Source organism: Ambystoma mexicanum, chromosome 9 (genome assembly GCF_040938575.1).
Source record: "Ambystoma mexicanum isolate Mex_15411 chromosome 9, UKY_AmexF1_1, whole genome shotgun sequence".
Taxonomy (NCBI): domain Eukaryota; kingdom Metazoa; phylum Chordata; class Amphibia; order Caudata; family Ambystomatidae; genus Ambystoma; species Ambystoma mexicanum.
In genome coordinates, this window is record NC_090931.1 from 1,319,337,944 (window position 1) to 1,319,358,879 (window position 20,936).

Consider the following 20,936-nt stretch of genomic DNA (forward strand, 5'->3'; position numbering starts at 1 on the left):
CAACCCATGATTCTATGGTCTTGAGGAACTCTACAATACCACGCTACATGGAGCGACACGCAGGGAACAGATCCTGGCTACTCGGTGAGTCTCATTACATGCATGATGATGTGGGGTATGTGAATTCGCAATGACCTGGCAGGAAGGGGTGGGGTGCGTACGTATCGATGGCATTCCACATCCTACGTTTCTCGTCCACATACAGGTGATGCTGGATATCCACTGAAGAGATGGCTCCTCACACCAGTCTGGAACCCACGGGACCAGCATGAGGAGGACTACAACCATGCCCACTCACGTACCCGTGTAGTCATAGAACAGGCATTCGGCCTACTGAAGGGCCGTTTCCGCTGCCTCAGCAGGTCTGGCGGGGCACTCCTGTACCGCCATGAGAAGGTTGCAAGGATGGTCATGGCATGTGTCATGCTCCACAACATGTGCGTACGTAGAAATGTGCCCATGCCCCCTGACGCAGAACTGCAAGCACCTGATGATGGTCATGATGAGGGTGGGGCTGTGGCAGCACCTCATGGAGTCTGCGAGGCACCGGAGGCCCGTGACATTCGTCAGCATCTCATTGATGTATGCTTCTAGCACTCACGCCTGGTGGCTGATACATGGACACGGGACTCGTGGCACTGCGTGTGTCTGGGACATGCACAATATGGACTCTACGCCTATGATGGCCTAGTACACAAAGATCAATGTCCACACATCTCATTGGTTTATCGTGCACTTTTAATGGCATATGTGATGTCATGTTGAACACCCTATCGACCCGCCACCCAAGTGAGCCCAACACACCCCCTCCACCCTCCTACCTCCCCCCGAACACCAGTGTCCAAAGATGCTCATTGTCAGTGGGCTGTCGCTATTGCAAGCCCCCTCTGCGGGTATCAGGGGCACCCCTGCCTGTGGAGCGCAGGTTCCTTCCAGATCTACGTTGGGGGCTGCCCTGGACGGAACTTGCAACGGATGATGTGTCTGCCTGCTCACGTCCATGCATGTCCCTAAGGGTTTGCGAGAGCTCAGTGAGCACACGGCGCACTGCGGCAAGTTCGGCACATACGTCTTTGGACGTCGCATGCAGTTCCCCCCTCAGGCTCTCGGTGCTTCTCTCAATTTGTGCCCTTAGCGTCTCTGTACCTCTCTCCATTTCTGCCCTAAGTGTCTCAGTTGATGTTTCTATGTCTGCCTTAGTGCCCCCACATTCATCGGCATGGTCCTTGAGGAGTGTGGCCAGTTGCTGCTGTTGTTCGATCAACTGGTCGAGGGACTGTTGCCTCTGCTGGGCCATGGCCATTTGCGGGTGTGTCACAGAGGGGCTGTTGTCCTCATGTTGCCTTGCCACAGGGCTTGTGGGGGATGGGCAGTCGTCGTCTTGTGGGTGCCCCTGCGTGGTATCCTCATGTTGTACGGGATGGGACAGACAGGGGGATTGGGACAGGTCATGGATGGATCTGACTTCGGCATCCCCGTTTTCTGTGTCGGAGCATGCTGCCATCAATGGGGTGTCACCTATGGTGCTGCTGCCACCAGAGGCAGTGCCTTCTGTGGCATCCGTTGGGGGGACCTGTGGTGGTGGTGTTGTGGGCATGCTGGCTGCTGGGGTGCCTGTTGATGTTCCCTCCTCTGTGCTGCCACCTGATTTGTGCTGCTGCCGTGTCTTGATGCGTGCAGCTGAGGTGGAGGGTCTCTGGCCGTTGGTCTTGGCCCTCTTTGCAGGTGTGCTGGTAGGGGTGTCCTGTAGCTCGTCGTTTGGATCGGACCCTGTGGTGGAGTAAAGGAGGGCGAGGGTTATTGATGGGTCTGTGGGAATTGGAATGGCATTGTATCACATGCTTTGGGGTGGTACCTGAGGGTGATTTGGGTCGGGGCCTTGGAGGTGCTTTGATTTGTGTGTGGAGTGAGGGTGCAGTTGTTTGGCAGCCTGCAGTTAGGGTGTGCCTGCTGCACGTGTAGTGCGTGTATTAGGGGTTTTTAATTATTTATGTATTTATTGTGGGTTTTAACGTGCGCTATCAGGCCGATGTGTGTGGACGTTCTCCTGGACATGTGTTTCTGTTGCACTATGTGGACGCATGGTACTTCACATGGATGGACTGTGTGGATTTGGCATTGTTTTATCTGGCCCACCTACCTGAATCTTCGGATGTCTGCACTCCTTTCTCCATCCCTCCGACTCCCTCTATGCTCTCCATTCCGATGGTGGAGGCACAGATTTCTTCCCAGGGGGTCAACTTGATGGGTGATTCAGGACCTTCCCCGGTGGCTGTGGCAATGTTGTGGTTGGCAGAGAGTATGCTGCGGACGCGTATCCGCAGGTCGTCCCATCGCTTGCGGCATTGCTGTGGGGTGCGGGGTGCGGTCCCCACCGCACTTACCCGCTGTGCCACCAGAGCCCATATGGCCTTCTTGTTTGCAAGTGCCGTCCTGGTCATTTGCGTGCAGAAGACGACGGCAGCATTCTCCTGGAGGGTCTCTGTTAGCACGGTGAGTTCCTCACGGGAGAAGTGGACCTGCCGCTTGCGGTCGCACGCTTTCTTCGCTACTTTTCCCATTTTTCTTGGTTTCGCTAGGGTGGTTGACGGGTTGGGGTGTGTTTCAGGGTAGTGATTTTAGTGGTTGTGTGGTTTTAGTGTTTTTATAGGTGTACGCCGGGATGTTTCCCGTTCCGGGCCCATGTTTTATCTTCCGTTTCCGTATATTTCCGGTCACCGTACTTTCCGGTAGGCGCACACTGCGGTGACCGCTAAGAGGGGTGGCGGTATTGCACCTAGGGCGCCGTACGGCGGCGGTGTGGGCCGTTTTGGGGTCATTTCCGCCATCGCGGACTTTGCACTTCCGCCGTGGCGTGGTGCTCGTGCCCGATGGGTCGGAATGGGCCGCACTTTGCTCCTTCGTGCAATGGCGGAAACGCTATTTACGCTGTGGCGCTCCGGTCAGTCGATTTCCGCAAGGGTCGTAATGAGGCCCATGGACTTTAAGGCCTGCCAAAAGCAGGCGTTAAAGCGGGAATCCGGCGTTAAGGGTTAACGCCGTCGTTAACCCTTAACGCCGGGGTTGTAATGACCGCCTATGTCCAAGACTTTAAGACAAGAAACAGAGCCCATACCAGGAATCACATGATCAGGTATGCAAAGCCAGAGGCGCAAGGAGCAGGAACAAGATGGGAGATAAACCCGAGACTGAACATCCAAGGAAAAACTCCAGAAGAAGCCCAAATTTGGAAGAATAGAGGCCAGATGCAGATTTGGGGAACAGTGCTCTCTCCAAATGGATGGGAAGGAGTATTGATATGCCGAGCATGGATGGTCCTTGGAGCCTGCAAGGAAGCAATAGAAAACTCACAAAGACTGTGCAAACCTCTATGGCCAAAGTTGGTAAAGTTACTAACATGGGTCGAAGACAGAGGAGGACCCCTACAGATAGTGCCACTATAAAGCACACAATTGTGCTTCAGGAACAATGGCACGAGGAAGATGGAAGAGAATCAGAACTTCGGACGCATCTTTGAAGCTCCAGGTATGACTCACGGAACAGCAGTAATTATGGACCATTACTGGGCGTGTGAAGCAAAAGCATACATAAAGTTGCCGAAAAACTGGGGAGGCATATGCACGATAGTGAACATCCACGTTCCTGCACTGGTGATCCCAAAAAGTGACCTAAGTATTGATAGCTTTCCAAAGGCAAATGCTCAGATGAGGAAGTGGAGGTCTGTGGAACTGGTATCCCGAATGAAGAGAGAGAATTACTTTTCTGCCAAATCGGAAGAAGCATTTTATGCAATACCATACGAACACAGGCTGTTTAGCCTCACCTCATCAGTATTCACAACAATCCTCTTGCCACACATCCAAGTTGGAGTAAATACGAAATGGTTGCAGATAACCAGATGGGAGTTTATGCAAACCATCAATACCACCATAAAAGGATTTAATGCGATCAAAGAAGAATTGAGAGCAATCTGATTGATGACCCTCCAGAACTGATATGTACTCGACATGATCACTGCAATGGATGGAGGTGTTTGAACAAAAATAGGAGAATCATGTTGCACGTTTATACCGTCGCACGATGAAGAAAATGGAACTTTGACAGAAGCCATAAGTATGATGACAAACCTACAGAACCAGATGATCAATGAAACTGACGAGGTTGATGATGACAGCTGGTTTGGAACACTATTTCTATGGGTCCCACAATGGATTTCAGACATATTCAAAATTCTAGGAGCCCTGCTAGTAATGATACAACTAGGATTTCATGTTATCAAGATAATCATCGCTCAATTCCAGAAAACTGCGAAGAAAGCCATTGGAATGAGGATCACGGTTGATGTCAAACCAGGATGGAAGCCCAGAGACCTGACTGATGAAGCAATTAGAGACTGTGTGAGGGCTAGCAAATTTGCGCCAAAAGGAACAATGTTTGTGTATTCCAGAAAACGACAAAGGTACGAAGGAAAGTTGATCTATTGCAGCCCAAATGGACAATGTCAGCTCATAACCTGGAACAAAGACGAACATGTAAAGACAGCAGGAACTTTGAAAGGAGTGATAAAAATATGGACACCAAAGATACATACGTTCACACCATTGTGTACAACCCCAGAAGACGATGAACGAGAAGCAGAAGAGCCAAAAAAGACAAACCCAAAAGAGGACGCAGAAGTGGTTGATGAACCGACCAGAGGGGGAGTGTAGAGGAGGTCCCAGACATGGCATGCACCCAGCCCCCATTTCGAGGTACCAGGGACTTATTCGCCGAGATATGGAACATATGAGGACCAAATGAACCAACAGAGAGCAATTCTAGGCCTCTGCCCAGTGCCCATCAGAAATACAAGACCTGTCGAAGTGCCTATAACCAGACAGCCATGGGCAGCTCGGTACCCACTGAGACAACCGTACCAGCAGCTGACACAAAATTAAGACTACTTACAAACTGTCCCCGAAGAGGCCCAAGGAGTCTTACTGGAGGGCAAATGGTGACGACATAAGAGCCCGGACAGTCGTACAGATGCATATAAATGACAAACGAAAAGGATAACATGAACATAAACGATGAACGAAAGTTGACACACAAGGGCGAAATGCTAGGAATAATGTTGTAATGGACGTGTAAGAGAAAAGATGTTAATGTAAATAAACGTAAACATGAAGTGAGATGAACACACGTAATTGACTGAAATGCATGTAAATAGAAACGCAAGAAGCTAAGAGAATGGTACTGCTTGCAATGCGTAGTAGAAGAATAGAGCGGCAAGCGCCAACTATATATCTACCTCAACGAGGCACATTATACAAGTGCGTCTCCATTTTGTAAAGCAGAATGAAGCCCAGACTGCAAGGGGCAGAAAAGGCTGAAATTCATATTCCAGCTAAAACCAAAAGGGAAGAGCAGAATTGAAACTCAGTAAGAAGTAGCTCATGCCTGGGAATTCAAGCTCAACTCCAGGAAGGGAGGAGAGCGGCAACTCGGAGGAATCGAAACTTCAGAGCATGACTGGCAACCAGTGAAGGTCGAGATAAGGAGGCCCTAGGCAGGTGGTGAGGCTGAACATAGAATCAAATACACGAAAAGAAGGAAAATGAAGCAGATTCACGGTGAACAAACACGTGACCAGCCAGACGCTAAGAGGCACCAACGTCTGATGTCACCCAGAACCCGAGGATGCCATAACTTTTCCTGATAAGAAGCTACCGTTTCGAGGCCATCCTCGGCCAACTAATTGGCACATACCCCTAAGGTACTGATTGATGGAAGGGAGGCAGGGTGAATCTTGGGACACAAGGCAGCTCTGTATATATTCTGCATGCTGCTAATTAAAGAGGAGATTTATGCCTAGGGGTGTAACCCACCCAATCACAATGACCCAAATAATCTAGGGTCCTATAGCTGTACAACCAATAAGACGTCGTAGTTGTAGTGACGTCTATCACAAGTGATGTAGAGGGATGGGCGTAGACACCCACCCGATAAGAGTTATCCAATCCTCACATTCTATTACCATATACAGATATAGCACCTATATTTAAGTTACCTTTTCCAACCAATAGAACTGCATGTCAAACTTATGAGTTTTACACATCAATGATGACACAAATTTGCTATAAAAGTTACTGTTTGCATGAAGAATTTGGGAGTTGAAGCGAGACAGGCGATCGCATCACTGTTGATTACCATTTGTTTCCCTGTTTTTTGTACTTGTCATTAAACTTCCCTTTGCCAAACCGTTGACTTGTCCTTATTGATTGGTGTTGGAGTAAGTGAATTCCGCACCACATCTTCTTCAAGGTGCGGCTATCTTGTTTTAAGGTGTCGAAGGGTGAGCTCTGAATCTCAGGGGCCCGTTCAGAGGTCGCTCAGTCCTCCAGTACAATCTCAAATATGCACCTGCTACAGAATACCTGGTTCTCAAAGAGTGAAACTGGAAATAAGACTGGGCTGTGTCTGAGGCATATCTAAGATGCTCACGTACAAATGGGATTCACAATGATTTGCATGAATATACATGAAAAAAGAATATGAACTTTGAGTGAAAATTCATACGGGTCTTGCTAGCCGTATGGGTGACCATACTCAAACCAAATATTTCCTAATTTGCTTCTGACTACACTGTGCAAGTAGAGCATGATCTGGCAACAGGACCAAATAATACTCAGAACAAACCATTATGTATGAATTGACAGTAACAACAAAGCGGTGCCCACTCAAACCTAACTTTAGACTATGCACAGGATTTTTCTAGACTCGCTCAGGACCACTTTGATTCAGAGTTCTTTCCAACTCTTTCACTTTTGCCACTTCTCTACTGGATACCTTACAGAGACCTACGATTGAGCACACACAAGCAGTGCTGGACCACTCTGTCAAAGGTATTGTATCTTGGTTTCAAAGTTCAATGACTCATCAGCAGTTCAGCTTCACCTGCGTCTGTTATTACACGCGTTTCAAACAATGTTTCTTGCAGTGCTCACCATACAATGTTGCCACTTGAAACCTTGGCTTCAACACAGACCGGCCATGTATCGGTCTCCCCAACTCTCTGGCTGTGTTAATTTTGCGGATGCGGGTTTGTTCTTGGAGCTAAGGTCGGTAACACGGCAGCTTGTGCTTCTCCCCGCCTTCATTATTGAGGCGGGTGGGCCCTGGGTATCTCCGATACACAATACAGGATTCTTCAGCCTGGTTTCCCGGTCTTACGCTTTCTATTTTTTGGGGTTCTGAAAAGTAACGGTTCCTTGTCAAAAAGGTCAAGGAAATTTCCCTCCTTGCGATCCCCTTCTGTTTTGCTGTCTTTCCTCTCGAGTTCAGCTGCCATTCTGAAACTGCTATTTCCTCATGTGCTTTGCCTCGCTCAGAGTATGCTCTCGTGTGCCACCTTTTACCTGTGTGGGGAAGCTTAATGGTAGTCAGGTGTGTGTGATGGTCAGTAATTGCCTGACATCGCCTGACCATTGTATTGGGACACGTCAGGTATACGGCTCTAGTGTTAGCCTGTTTTCTTTCATAGTGAAATGTCCGTGATAAAGTGTTTGGGCCTCATTATGGGTCCGGCAGTAACCCTGTAAAAAAGTACTTGCGCCGGACTTCCTGGTGCCACCGGGCTATTCCAAGTCCTTCGACTGGGAAGTTAGCTGCTGGCAATTTCATTAGTCTCCATTCCCATAGAGTCCAACAGGACCCTATGGGAATGGGGACACGGGAGCCCCGGCACCGTTAATAACGGTGTGTGTGCTCCCATGAAAACTCTGCTGGAGGGCGCCCGCCCGGCAGAGTAGTAGTGTGCCTGTCCGGAAGCAACGGTGCCAGTAAGCTTACCAGCACTGTTTTTCCAGACCGGCACACTTATAATGAGGCCCCTTGTTTTGTAAAAGGGGAGGGGGCGGGTAGAGTTCCCAAATATCCTACATGATAGGATAGGAGAAAGGTGTTACAGGAAGGGGATACTGTGTCTCATCATCTGGTGTCCCACTCCCACTCCCTAAAGACCCCCTCACCCAGTTGATCCTCCCGCACTGGTCCACCGCAGGAACTTCGATCCACAAGTGATGGTTTGGGTCCTGGCCATCTGGATTACAGATCCCCGGGGTCTAGTGGGTAAGACACCTTCTGGTTTCTCACAAAAGGGAGTGTGCACAGGGGCACACTGTTAGGACAGTTTTTCTGAAGTGCTACCAACTTCTTCAAAACCATTCAACTGAGGCAGTACAAGACTCCACTCTTTGTATAAGACTGTACCACCTGAGTACATCGCAGCGTAGGCAGAGCCGCCAGGCTTATTTTAGGAGTGAGAGAGGGCAGTAGATACAGTACAAGTGTAATTGTAATACAAAGTGTCCAGAGAAACACTGAAACACTGTGGCCCTCATTACGATACTGGTGCTAAACCATGGCGCTATTAACACCATGGTTGGTGCCGGTATCGTAACGAGTCCGCCAATGTTCAATGGGGAATTACCACCCCATTCCAAGGTTGGCAGGGCAGTAATTCCCCATTGAACATTGGCCCTTCCCCATTCCCATTTTTGCCCCATAGGGCTCAATGGGACTGGGGAAGGCGATAGGTACTTAGCACCAAGGTCCCTTTGCGGGTCCCTACTTTAACGGCTGGTCTAGACCAGCCGTTCAGGTCGGGTCTCGCAAAGGGACCTCATAGTAAGGCGCTAAGTGTTTAACAGCGCCGCAGCCTTTTACGGCGCCGTTAAACACTTAGCGCCAGGGTCCTACTGTATATTGTAAAAATAAAGGATTTATTTAAATTCAGTTAGGCCCAGATAAATCTAGGGGTTATGTAAGTACTAACACATTATATAAATCACAATATAAAAACACAACACTATACTTTAAATCCACAGACCCAAGTATAAACCTTATTTGGAACACCTAACAGTAGTTCTAGGGAAGTCAAAACCTTGTTATACACATTTAGTATAGGTCAAGCCTATTCTTTGGGAGTAAAAAGACCAATGGTTACTTTCAGATTACATTCAGTAATACAAGGGCAGTAGGCTCTTCCAGTTGTACAGTGACTCTTGGAACAAATCACATAAACAGTCAACTGGACAATATACTTTTGGTGAATAGTGAAACACTAATCGTAGGTGCAGTAAAAACCTATAACTACTTTTGTCATAACGCACAGTTATACCAGGTGAGTAAAACCTAAGGATGTAATATACAATTACAGATGCTTTTGAAATCAGGCAACCCCAGATTGAGGTAAGCAATAACTCTGGTAACTTATTTTGGTTGGCACACAGCTAACACAAGGTAAGTAAAACCCAAATACTTTAAATTCACAATGAAGGGGAAAGTAAAACCCAATGTCACACTTTACTGAATAGTTATTCTAGGTAGGCAACAACCTAATGTAGACTTATTAAGGACAGGTTAGCAGCAAGTTAGGGGAAACAAGACCCAGTTGGGGGACACTCATACAGTTATCCTAACAGGACTAACCTGGTGATACCAACAGTTGGAAGAAACTCATACAATTACCCTACAGGAATAATCTGGTGAAACCAACACATTACTTTTGTAAAGAGGCACAGCCTAATCACAGCAGAGTAAAATACCGTCACATCTACTTTCTATTAGACTGACAAAACAGTGGCTAAGGAAGAAAAGATGTTAACCATACTTTTAAGAATAGTGCAACACACATTCAAGATCAGTAAGAACTTTTGTAACTGTTCACTCTTAGAATTACAGTTACCAACCAACTCTTTACAAGTAAGTAAAACACTTGATTTCTTTTCTAGGCAGAAGTCCCAGCCCCTTCAAAGTCTTTCCCTTGTTCTTGGAGCATGAGTATTCTCAGTGGCAGAAGGGGGGTCACTAGAACTAGTGACCAGCAGGCAGTATTAGAATAAGTTCTTTAGTAGCAAAAGTCAGAGTTCCTTAGGAAAACTGGGCAAACAGGTGAGTACTTTACTTCTAGGGTTAGAGGAGGGTCCAGGGGCTTCACAGAAGACACCCCAGCAGGATTCTAGCAGTGGGACTGGGTGCACTGGACGAGGGACCTAGCAATCACAGAATACATCCCAGGATTACACAGAAATCCCAACAGGCTTAAGGTAAGTATATACCCAAGCCAACACAGTACCTCAGCAATGAAGAAGAGATTGCAGCAGGAGAACTTCATTGACTGCAGCCAAATACCCGGTCAGTAGATTCCTTGTCCTGGAGACTGAACACAAGACCTCAGAAGGGACTTTGCAGCAGGGATTGATGAAGAAGGCTCTCGGCAAGATTTCTCTCATGGCTGAATACGGTTCTGCAGATTTTGGCACCTTTTAAGGACCACAGAAGAAGACAGAAAATCGTGGTTGAATTCTCATCATTTTAAAGGTCCAGCACTCGTGTGAGGGGACTTTTTGTCTTGATTCATGTCTCTGGAGATACACCAAGATGCCCAAAAAGGTTCAGTGAGATTTGGAATTAGGAAGACCATGCAGCACACAGTGGCTGGAGGTCCCAGGGTATTGGGGTATTGCAAGAACGCAAGGTCGCAAAAACTCGTGGTATGGCTCGAAATGCAGGTCGTCTTGAGTCTAGTGGGTCACATCAGGCACTGGGTTCAGGTCATTGTTTTCGGAGTCCCCAGGTTAATTGGAAGGAAGGGCTGCAGCAGGCTCGGGTTACACAGCAGGCTCTCTGGGCGCTGGAGATCGTCTCTGCCGCTTTTCCTTCATCATCCTCTTTGGTTTAAGTTTCAGTGGTCCACATGACTTCAACTTCCAGGTTTCCAGTATTAATCAGGAACTACAGCACAACCTCTACATTCTCTCCCTGCATTTTACAAGAAAGGGGCGCCTGGTTGTCCAATCAGGACAGCCAGCCCCCCTACTGGGATTTGCCTAGTTGAAGCAAGGTGTAAAACAAAGGATGGGGAAGTTTTGGACTCCTCCCCCGCTTCCTGTGCTTACAGACTGACTGGAGCCTGGGCAGGTTGTCCAGGGGAGTCTAGCCAAAGACAAAACTCACACAAAGGAAATTCCCACCCTGGTTGCTAGGGGAGGGAAGAAGTAATGACAAGAAACACTAAAATGGCAGAAAAAGAAGATATGGGGCATTTTGGTAAAATGAGCCACCTTAGGTGCCTTTACTGCAGCTGTGATCACACCCCGTGGTAAAGGTGCACCAAATTAGTAAAAGGTATCACTGCCACTAGCCATTAAAGGTAAGCTTGTCACTGTAACAGATTTGTTACAGTTTTTATGTGAAAGGGGATACATTGCATCTCCCCAGCACTCCACTTAAGGTGGGTGTAGTGGTTTCACCTAACAAAATGTAAAAGGGATCCAAAGATCCTTTCTACCCTTGGGAACTGTAGTTCACTCAAGGTTAGCACAAGGAAGAGGGAGCCCATAAGGCAACCCAGCAACAACAGGCATGATAACTTTAAAAAGACACTATGGAGTGTCTTAAAAATGACACCCATAAAAAGAGTTAAAGATTAGGTGAGTGTGGAAAAAGGTTCCCACTCACTGAGGTATTAATGAAAAATATCCCACTAGAAAAGCAAAAGGTTCCGGGGTTGAACCACGAAAGGAAGATTTACCAGCTCTGTGGAAATGTTACCTAACACACACGATAAACAAACAAGTAAGCGATACCTGTGCTGGAGTGTCTACAAATAACTTTGCACGTGGTACTGGAGAAGTCTTCACCATTGTCCACTGCTAAGTATTTCCTCCAACAGCATTGTTTATAACAAACAGGGCGAGATTGTTAGCAAAGATTTTGGAACAGAGCAAATCAGGTGAACCCTGTGAACATTGTATATTTGCAGCTGCTACAGTATACCTGGTTCTCGAAGAGTGAAACTGAAATAAGACCTGGCTGTGTCGGGGGCATATCTAAGATGCTCACGTGCAAATGTGATTCACAATGATTTGCCAAGGGGCATCTCAGAGGTAATCTTGGCACCACCGGATTTGCTCTAGTTTTCGGCTTTAAGAATCAGGTATAAGGTAGCAGGTGCACAGAAGCAATGCGTACGGCTACTTCCTGATTTCCTCAGTGGAAATCTTTGCGATCATACTTAATTCGCAGCATGTTCCTGCAGCTGTTCTTCACCGCGGCTGTCACTTCTTTGGCCAATATTTTCTGTTGGTGTCTGGAAACCACTAGTCATCAGGTGTAAGCAGTCGTCCAAGTGTACGAAAAGACATAGTGCAACTATGTTCCCTGCTGGCCTGTCCCCGCGCCCCTAAAAAGCCCATAACCACGCCCCCTCCCATGCATCATACACACTCCTAAACAGATGCTCCTGCTGTTTAATGGAATGTTCGGTGCAGTGCACTGAAGTGCAAGATTCAACTTCTTCCTACGCTTTTATTGTAAAAGGAAACCATTCCGCAACGGATTCTTTTAAAAGTATAAGAACAGTAAAACTTAATTAAAAAAAAGTAGAGGAGCACTGCTCCCAACGGCTCCCACCCATTTCGACCACTGGGTGTAACACCACTTCCTAAGTATCCTTACTGTGGGATGTTTTTACCCATGCATCCAAGCCCTACCATAAAACTGTGCAGTACTGGCATGGAAAACATCATGATGGCCAGAACTCCCCCAGAGAGTGCACAGGGAAAACATGAAGAATAGGCTGCCACCCATTTTTGCCTATGTCGTGAGCACAGGAGGGCACTGCCTAAAACCACCATTGGGCTACACACACAGTAGCCTGAAACCATTGGGAATGGCAATGCTGATTGCCAAAAAGCAACTCAGAACTGTGGGGAATTCATCTTCTTAATCCCAAAAATGGTTGCAATACCGGTACTCACCACTATCAGAAAGTCGGCGTTTTAAAACCACCAGACTTTTGTGTAAAACTGAACAAATGAAACAAAACCTGGCCAAGGAAAGACTTGCTAAGAGGTGGATACAATGTAAAACTATATTCTGAAATGACTTGAAGGAAGTAATTATTTAATGTATATGTAAAAATGGTAAGTTTGATTTAAACTGGGAACAAAAAGTGACATTTAGCTGAAACCTGGCTTAATGAAACTGGATTCTGCCTGACAACTACCCCCGACAGGAGTTGAAACCTGCTCAGCCACTCTTCCCAGGCCTAGCTGCATCCTGTTGCCCCTTGCCAAAAGGAGTTGACACCTCTCTGATTGAATTAAGGGAGGGGACCTGGGAACTGCAGAAAGTTTAACAAAGGCCTGTCCTGGACTCAGGCAAATGTTATATTGGGGGGGCCGTAAAGTGGCTTCCTCTTAGGGGAAACTGGGAGGGGCAGTGCCTCTGCAAGCCAGCTGAGCTTGGGGGAAGTGGATAAACCAGTTATTCCACCATGTGATGTGGGAAGCCACACCCCTTTTTGACCAGGGTATACTTTGAAAAAGATGGATAATTCATAGTACGGACCTGTCAAAATTATATAAATAATATCATTATTCTTGTGATTTTTCTGTGCACATTTTAAGAGGTGTTAGGACCCTGTGGTATGTTCCTGGGGATAGTAGCGGAAAAAAGGTTGTTACTCCAAATGTATGCATGTTAAAAATCTGACACTTTATCATCTGTAACCCATATCCCTGGTGCACATTTGTGTAAAATCTGGAAAGGTTTAGAGGTCGTTATCTGGATGAAAAGGGGAGAATTCTGTCATCAGTGGACACGACATCGTACAAAGACAGGGATCGGATGGTTTGTTGCTACAGAAAATATGTTAACTGGACATATAATATTAGAAAAATGGTACATAGATAAATATGTATTTGGGTCAGAAATAGATTTGTGTGCAAATTGACCAGGGGAGGATCCTCTGACCCATAAACAGACCTCATCATGATGACAATCCATTTCCTTCCCCCAATCATGGGAGAGGGGAGAATTGGGCCAATGACAAGTAGAGAGGGGCAGGCTTAGCTAGGCCCAGGCTCCACCCACTTTTTAAAACACATAAAAAGAGACTGCTGGGACAGGTAGGGACATTCAATTCCATTTGCTGCGGAGCATGCTGACCGACGACTTCACATCCAGAGATCCAGACTTCAAATCCATCAATCTCCAGAACCTGCAGCAGAAATTAACTCCAGAATTTGTAGCAGAGAGGCCTGAATCCACCAGCTGAATCCTCTTCAGCAGGCCTCAAAACCAACCAAACTATTCAACAGCAGGGCGAGCTGTTTGGATTTTTGCCAAGAATTTTTGCAAGAACCTGTAGCAGTATCCAGAAAGCAGTGCTGTATCCGGAACCCGAGAGAACCACAAACCAGACCGTTGTGAGCAGATCCGGTGCTTGACAGACCCAAAGAGCAGATCTGACCCAGATAGCCGGGACTTCAGAACCACCCGCCGGAAGTCCCGTCCAACCTGACCAGACCGTGACGAGGCCTATTTCAAATTGATATTGTGAGTACCTAGCAGAACTGTGTAGAACCAATCTCTTAGTTAAAATAATCTAATCCAAACTATTTTAACCTAAGTAGAACAGCCTCCTAGAAATCGTGTCATCTGTCATTTTTAAAGCTGCACAACTGTCACCTGTCAATTCTGCAGCTGCAAGCTGCCACCTGTCATTTTGAGTTTACTTTAAATCCGAAAAACAACCTTTATTTAATTGTCCGTATCTCTGGAACCGTTTGGGCTAGGAACGAAATCTAACTTTCATTTTAAAGCTGTGATTCTAGGCTTTCCAACAAACCTGGAACCGACTTCCTAATCCCGTAATTGCGAGACACTCACTCGCAAAATTTACCGCGATTTGGCCTGATTTCTTCATCTGTAGAAATCAGCAGCTTTTTGCTTCTCTTTGCTAAAATTTGTTTGCAATCTGCTAATCATTCATAGAGTTTTGTTAAAGTGAGCCTGAACTAATATAAAGTAGCCATCACCTACCCTGAACCTCTCCAGGGAATTAAAAGCAATTTTAGCACCTTTTCACTTCCTTGCAAACCACATTAAAGTAATTCGCCTGTGTTTAAAACTCATCCCTGTTTTCTCTAAGCTTGCTGGGGGAACTGGAACTGTGTATTGCATTATAAAGTGTGATTTGTTGGGATTCTTGAAGACTGTGTGCTCTCCTTCCATTTCTTGTATTGCATAGGGGGGGAGTGAATTGTCAAAAGAAAAAGTGATCATATTACCTTTTGCTAAAATCATAGCAAGTTATTTCTGTACTGCATTTTATTCCACCTTGCATTTCCTTGAAACCATCAAGCATTTTCAGCTACCTCATCCTCTACACTACTCCTAAGTAACCAAATCAGTGTACCCCTGTAACATTATCCATTGTTGATCACAGTCATATTCTGAAGTGTGATATCAGTTATCAATTTATTTATAAAGTGTGATAGATATATATTGTTGAATTGTCCAAATAAACCTTTTAAATTTGCAAAACAAACCTACTTCTTGGCTCAGTGGGGTCAGGGGGATTCTAAGAGGGGGGTGTTATACAAGGGTTGTCATCCAGAGTACTGAACTGGATATAAAAATACATCAATAAGGGTTTTCCTCAGCATCCCAGACTAGCCATTGACTTAGCTGTAGTGTTGATTGAATATCGCTTACAAAAGTGGGGCCTCGGAGCCGGGATATTCTGGGTTAGATTTACCACTTGTGCAGATTAATACAGTGTGCCAACTGACCAGATGCACATATCCGGTTAGATCACCACGCTGTTTTACACTGTGAAAGCATCCCTCAAAGGAACGCTCTAAGGAAACGGTCTGTTTTGCAAAATAAAATACAAACTTCTGTAAATCAGGAAGGAACTCAAATTCCAGAATGACGACCTTGGTAGATATGAAAATAGCCAGAGAGCACTTCTTACATAAGCTATTTGTGAGAGGTGAGTGAACTCATCAGGACCAAACGGTCTGGTTGCAGGCAATCGCGCAACAGGTCACTGAAACAGGGTCAGATATATGGAGAGATCAGGGTCTATTACATGTGGCCCTGAGTGAATTATATATGGCTTCTAAGGCCAAAGATGAACACAATAGGATTGCCAGGATAGCGGCATATTTGTATCTATATATGGGAGCCATGCAGGACAAATGTGCTGAAGGCCAAGATCTGGCAAATAGGCAACAGATGGCGTTAGAAAAGGCCCAATCTGACCTGGTCTCTTCTGAGCAGAGGCTGCACGGGAGCCAGGAGTCAGAAAATGGCAGCAGACAGTACATCACTAAAATAAAGGAGGATATGGATAGGCTGCAACAGGAAAAGGCTGACCAGGATACCAGATTACTGGCCTTGCAGAAGGAGTACCAAGAAGGTTTGGACTCCCTTCTGCAGAGCCAAAAAAAGCTGGAGCAACAACTGGACTTCATCAGGGCATGCACAGAGCAGGTAGCCACCCTGCAAATTCGATTAGACAGAGAGAAAGAGGAAAGCAATAAATTTATTCTGAAAGACCTGGATACCCAGGCAGAGTTTGATCAGGAACACCAGAAAGCTGGTGCCTTCCAAAGGCAAAGGGACGACCTGGCGGCACAGATGCAGGCTCTTAGTCAGGAAAGGGATACCTTAGGCCAGGAAGTCTGCCACTTAAAAAGGAAAATGGAAGAAAATCACCTGGCCCTCCAGGGGCTGGGTGACCTCCCAAAAGAGCATCAGGGCTTGCTAGATCACACCAGGAGGGTGGAGGAGGCTCTGGCAAGAAAGGAGCAGGCCAGTAGGGATGGGACTCAGGAGGTAACCCTCCTGCAGCAGAGACTGGCCCAGTACTCCAGGACCAATCAGGAGGCACAGAGAGAAAATGAGGCTCTCTGTCAGCACAATGATAGGCTCCAGCAACAGGTAGCGATGCAGTAGAGACTGATAGAGTCTAGTAAGGCCTTAACTGAGGAACTGAAAGCGCAGGCTCTTGCATTGCAACAGGGAGCAGGGGCTGATAGAGACGAGGTTCGCTGGGAAAGGGAAACGCCTGGGCATAACCTCAGGAGCCCTGGTGCCAGAGGCCTTCATCTCTCCCAGTCCCTGGACTCTGCCACCCCCATGTCCCCTCGCGCACATGAGCCCAGGGCCACGGGGATGGCAGATTACTATCCAGCTAGAAGTATGTGACTCATAGGCCAGTACCTCCCAGGAATGGATGGGCGGGCATCCGGGTATGGGCACCCAAGCACAGTGCAATTTAATGGGGAAACCCAGGAGAGTAGGCCCATTAAGGGCATCCTGAAAACCTCTGCCCAGTTAGGTCAGTGGGGGGGGTACCCATCAAATCCTGGCAGCAAGGAGGGGTCTGAAGACTCCTCTGAGCATTACAGGACACAGGAGACCAGCTCCCCACATTCTGCCAGCCATTCCCAGGCTCGCAGAATCGGGGAAAACCTGGAAGATCAGACGGGCACCTCTGGGAGCAGTGCTTCTGAGTCAGAGGATGAATGGACCAGGGTTACCCGAACCAAAATGGCCAATAAGGCAAAAAGGGCCTTGCTTAAGGACCCATTGAAACAAATAAAGGCAATCAGGAGTGTCAGCACTCCTTATCATAAGAACGCCAAGTATTCCGTTTGGGAACACTTGGAGCTCTATGAGCAAATGATGGAGACTTTCCATTTGAAGGACAGCAGTAGCTGCATCCAGTACGTCAAATGGACATTCTCCCCAGAATACTCCAGTTTCTTTGCGGGGCTGGAGGACCAAAATCATTTAAGATGGTCCACCTATAAGGCGGCCATCTTTAAACATTTTTCTGTTCACAGAAATCCTCAAGAGGCTCGCAAGGCAGCCTACAATTTGCAATGTGGGGAGGATCAGGCCCCACAAGAGTTTGTGCAAGAATTAAAGCATGCTTTTGCGCAGACCACTAGAAGGGTGCGCACGGATAGCAGAGAATTTATCAATACGTTTTTCCATGCCTTACCCAAATACATAATGACCCAGCTCATGAGAGATTTTCATGAGAAAAGATCTTTAGACTGGGTCATTGAACAGGCTACCCGGATCTATGAGGCGCAGAAGCCCATCGAAAATAAAAATAATGCACAGAAAAACCCCAAAACCAACAGCACCCCTGCTGCTGCCAAGGTGGCAGAGGTAAAGGTTGCCCCCGTTTTAGATTTGGAGATGGGGGGGGGCCTAAAAACCTGCCTGCACCAAATAATTCACAGCCCAGAAGGCCCTCGGGCCAGTCACAGACAGGGAGTCGAGGAGGTAGTCCCACAAATGGGGTCCCCCGCTCCCCTGACTATGTAAATCCCCGCTATAAGGGAAACCGACCCATCCTGGGTTATGTGTTTACTCCTCCAGCCCAAGGGGGGGATCCAGCCAAGCGCCTAACCCGGGGAACTTCCCTCCTAACTTCCCCCAGGAGGGCAGAAATTCACCAAATCCTGGTCAGAACTTTTTTCCCAGGTATCCACCCAATTTCCAACCCCAAAACCATCCATCCTTCTTTCCCCAATTCCCTGAGCCCAGACAACCTAATTCAGGAGAGGGGAGGCCAAGGGTGGAGGGGTACCCAAATCTTCCCAATCCGGGGTATTACCAGAGAAGGGATATAGCTACCCTTCCCGGGATCAGCCCAGGGGAGAAAAAAGAGCCCCGTATCAGCCTGAGCGGGTTTCAAAACTTGAGCGCCAGGTCCAAAATATGGCATGGGATCTGGTCACATACTGAGGGCTCAACAGAACCCTCAGATGAGCATGCCACCGCAGAATGCCCCAAACTCTGGACCTGGTGCTCCAGAACAATGACGGGGGCAGCACCCCGATAACCCACCGGTTCCCAGGGAGGAGGCACAAGGGGAAGAGGTGTGTAAAGCCTTGGAGGAAGCTTCCTTCCCAACTTGTAAACAGCCCCTGGAAAACCAGGAACCGGAAACAAAATCTCCTACCCCTGAAAATCTGCCACCCAAGGAGCAGAGAGGAGGTAGGAGAAACAAAGGACCCAAACAGAAACACTTTGTGGAGGAGGTACAGGTCTTCCAATTTGAGGGAAAGGGATCCTCAGAAGATCCTGGGGAAAGAATCTTCTCCTTCAGAGGTGGGGGAACTCCTCCCAAGGAAAAATGGGTCCCAAGGGATGTCAATTCAGACTGGGGAGATGTGGAGACTGAGCTACCGCCGCCCATCATCTCATCCCAGAACCGACAATACCAAAATCCCCTGGTTCAAACCCATCCTGGTGACTGCCTCCAAAAAGGGGGGGGGGGCGGCCCAGAACTGGAACCAGGGGAACCCACAATGGCTCTGATCTCCAGTTGCCAACTTTTTCTTTCAGATTCCCAGGGCTCTCCACAGAATTCTGCCCAAATCTCTTCACTAGCAATGTCCAGAACCAGAAAGTTAGCCCACCAGTTGTCCAAAAATGTGCATTATCTGTGCCCCCTTGAGGAGAAGGAGGGAAGATACTATGCCCCGGTACAAGTACAGGGGCAGGGTACAATTTTGGCACTGGTGGACACTGGATCCCAAGCTACCCTTCTGTCCAAAAGGGCCTTTGAGGAACTAAATGCAGGAAGGGGGGAGAATTACCATATTCCTCTCACCTCTCTTCCTGGACAACTGCAGAACTTTGACGGGAAGGAAATTCCTGTCGAGGGGGCTGCAGATTTGGACATTAAAATTGGGCGACACAAGGTGAAACACCTGGTTATAGTAGTGACTACAGAGGGCACCCCTTGTTTACTAGGGAATGAACTCCTGAGAAGGTTGTCACCCCTAATAGATTGTGTAAACAAGGTCCTCTGGACCTAGACTAGCCGACCAAGAAATTAAAACAGAGTGTCAACAATGTTAGTTTAAATGGCACCTGCCACATGGTTGAACAAAAATCTGACCAAGTAGAATTTCACTTCCAGAATAGCCAGATTCCAGATGTGACAGTAATAGCAGTAGGACAACGGACTGGTGATGGGGGGTCCTCTCTATTTCTGAAAATCAACCTTCCTTCCAGTTTAAGGTGGTATTCCAAACTGGAAGGAAACACTCTGAAATTCTTTACCAATCCACAACCAGACATTTCCAGCCAAATAATTCAGAAAGATGTGAAATCAGCTCAGAGCCTGGCTGATATTCAGCAAGTTGGAGATCAGTTGTTCATCCCTGTTCAGTTAAATGATGGGAAGGACTCTGTTCTCGCTCGAGTGTTTGTGAACAACGGTAAGAGCTTCATCAGCAAAGCCATTTTCCGCCAACTCCCAAAAGATCCAGCCATTCCCACATTCAAACTGCTAGACAAATGGGAAATGGACCTGGAAGCACCTAATTACAAACATCTCCTGCCAAGCAGGTGTATGCTCAAAATCTCCATTGGCAACAAGAGCATAGTCCATAATTGTTGGGTCGTGCGAGACGTCACTGCCGCCTTTTACTTAGGCAGTGACATTCTCAATCGCTTTGCCATTAGTTTGGACCTAATAAACTTCAAAGCTTGGTCCCGATTAGCGGATAATCCCATGGGTTTTGATGATCAAGAAAAAGCATTTAGGTCAGCTCAATTGCTACCTTATGCAGTTGAAATTCAGCTTAAAGAGGAAGTCACCATCCCAGAAAGGACCCGACAATTCTCCCTGGAAGTGAAAGTTAAAAGAGGACAAAAATTGAAAAACCCTGATGCTTATATACATCTAAATGCTTCTCTCCAACAGCAAGGGTTGGGGGTAAACCCAACTTCATTAGTCAACATAGAACATGACACCATTCCAATAGAGGTGGATAACAGCGACTTAAAGAGTATTACTCTAGCCACAGGCACCATTATTGGAATGGCGGTTGATGACCGACATTTCTCCATTGACTTAGGAAATTAACTGTTAGGACCGCTCCCCAAGGACTGTTTTGACAGTGACAGTGAGGACAATACAACACCAGACAGGATTTTCACCCGGCATGGGGGGAACTTCCTGGTGTACACTTCTTGCCCTTACGGTAAGGAAGATGTGACTTGTGACTTCAGGAGGGATGAGGTGATTTTCCAGGTCCATGAGGGCTGCCTTTCCCACCTGAAGC